Source organism: Triticum dicoccoides, chromosome 4B (genome assembly GCF_002162155.2).
Source record: "Triticum dicoccoides isolate Atlit2015 ecotype Zavitan chromosome 4B, WEW_v2.0, whole genome shotgun sequence".
In the NCBI taxonomy this organism is placed as follows: Eukaryota; Viridiplantae; Streptophyta; class Magnoliopsida; order Poales; family Poaceae; genus Triticum; species Triticum dicoccoides.
This window is the reverse complement of record NC_041387.1, coordinates 31,422,594-31,425,074: the sequence shown is the minus strand read 5'-3', so window position 1 is coordinate 31,425,074 and position 2,481 is coordinate 31,422,594. Positions and strand designations below refer to the sequence as shown.

At 58.4% G+C, this 2,481-nt stretch overlaps 1 pseudogene; it reads right to left on the bottom strand.

Moving 5' to 3' along the window:
* Window positions 1-216: 216 nt before the first annotated feature.
* LOC119293277 lies at window positions 217-1,367 on the bottom strand (annotated as a pseudogene).
* Between the last annotated feature and the right edge of the window lie 1,114 nt (window positions 1,368-2,481).

The following is a 2,481-nucleotide window of genomic DNA, read 5'->3' as shown; positions in this document are numbered from 1 at the left end:
GCGTGCAAAAGTTCAACCGCTATCAATCAATACAACTAAATCTAGAAACCATATCTGCTGTGGCCATATGGCTGCAGCTAAACTGTGCTAGAGTCTTCTGTCCGTCCTGACTGAAGCCGGCAACTACCGTGCGCGGCTGCGTCCTGATGAATCCACCGCCCACGTCGTGCTGCTCCTCCTCGATCGCGGGGGCGGCGGACGATCTTGAGTTGTTGATGCACGCACACAAATCGATAGATCATCCTTCCTTCACGTACTGCATGCTACTCCATGCATGCATATATATCTGCTTCAGCCGCACAAGCATGCATGCCTCACCCGGACTAGCTCCTGGGCGTGTCCTGCTCTTCTCCGTGTTTCTTCTCCGGGAGATCCTCTGCGTCTGAGCTGTAGTTCCGAACATGTCAATCCTCTTGAAGGCCTTGCGATCGGCCAGATCATCGCCGCCGTGGAGCACCTCGTCGTCGGCATGCGCGTTCCTCCGGTACCTGTCGTCGGAGCTCCCTGGCCCGGCTCGCGAGAGCTCTATGGCAGCCTTGGCGGCGGCCGCTGCCGTGGCAGCCGATTCGAACGCGGCCTGCGCCGCCTCTTCCACGTCTTTGAATGTCAGCTTCGAGGCGGCCTTGTCTCCCTCCGGCTGGTTGGCCCGCGGCGTCGCGTGCCGCCGCTCGTCGTCGTCGTGCCTCTTCTTCCTGTGGCCATGGTGGGAACGGCCGTCCGAATCCTCGTGGCCGTAGGAGTCGGCGGCGTCGCTGTGGATGCGCACGGGGATGTCCTTGTCGGCGCCGATCTCAAGGAGCACCATCTGGCGGCTCTCGAGGCTGGGCAGCGCGGTGGAGAGCCGCTGCACGAGCTTGGCGCTGACGCCACAGCCGGCGCGCAAAGCCCCGGCCGAACCTGGCGGCGAGGAGGGCGCGGGCCTCCTGCAGCTCGGGGAGGTCCCCGCAGCGCGCCGCCGCGTAGCAGAGCCCCGCCGCCGCCTCCCGCAGCTCCTCGGGGCAGTCGCGGTGCGCGTCGTCGAGCAGGGCCGAGCGGTCGGCGAGGAGCGCGCAGTAGGCGTCGAGCAGGAGGAGGGCGTCGAGCGTGCCCCGCTCCCGGATGACCTGCTCGGCGCGGAGGAGGGCGCGGTCCGGGTGGCCCTGCCGCAGCAGCTGCTCCACGTCCCCCCGCGCCTGCGCGCACCGCACCTCCCGGTGCGCGCGCACCACGGCCATCCGCTTCGTGGCGAGGTGCAGCAGGGACTTGAGGCGCGCGGTCTGCTTGGTGGTTCGGCCCAGCAGCACGTCCAGCGTCCTCCCCATCGCCGCCGGTCGAGTCGGTTGGCAACCGCTGGCTGGGCGTGCGGCGTGCTGCTGACGATGGCTGATCGAGCGGAGGGCGCGAGGTGCGTGGTGATCAGGTGGTTTTGGGCTGGTGTTTTATACTACCCCCGTGCGGCGCGGGGTGGCGGGGAGGGGAGGTGTGAGTCGGAAGGAGAAAAATAATTAATTCGGACGCGGGAAGGAGTTGCTTTTCTTCAACTTGTACTACGAAGCTTGGGTGCATGAGCATGAAGAAAACGGCCAAGTAGGCGTGTGGAACATTTTTCTTTTCTTCAACTTGTGAGACACTTTTCGAGTCATGCTCCTCCTCCACGAGTAGTCTCGCTCGCACAAGCGCACGCAGTCGTCCGGCGCTGGAATCTCCAAATCAGCACTCGACCGGCTGCGTGCGTGTGCTCGCGCTTTACGTACAAGTGGCAGGTAGGACTATTCCGGTGCGCCTGATTCCTGTTGCTGATAATAAGAGAGCGTTGTTCCATTCGGAGCGTTGATCCGGCCCAGACAGACCCAAGTGGCCGAAAACCATCGGTCACAAGTCAAACTTCTCCAACGCGAAACGGTCACAACTCACAAGCCCTGACAAGTCTTTCTCTTCTCAGGTTTGCCTAAATTTACACCATCTTAAACTAAAACCACGACCAGTAATTTGGAACGGAGGGAGTGGATCGATAAGCTACTAGTAGCATAAGCAATTAAGTATATAGACGTGTAGTTCAAGAAGAGAGAAAAATAGGCATGTAATGTTCAGTCACTTGTGCGATTTTTGGTTGGTCCCTTCTGGGTTGTTTGGCACTTGTGCCCTGAGCTTTGTATGTCGCTCTTTGTATTTTGATCACACGTAGTTTTCCTGCATGGGTTGAAAATGTACTAATAGTGTGTTCCACTTGATTCAAAAAAAAAAAAAAAAAGAGGTGTATTCCACTTTGCCGTTTATCAGTCAGCTACAGGCGATCATCCATGCAACTCATCAGTCTGTCCCCGGCACAGCACCGTGCTCCGTGCTGCGCTACTGGCTCGCTTGTTGTCTTAATGGAAACTAGTCTACTACCACTATAAAAAAAAAGAGGGGCAGATCCAAACAATCACACCCATCCATCATCAAAATCTAATGGTCCTTAATCATTCTGTGTTTAACGCTACCAACCACGCAACAAGCCAC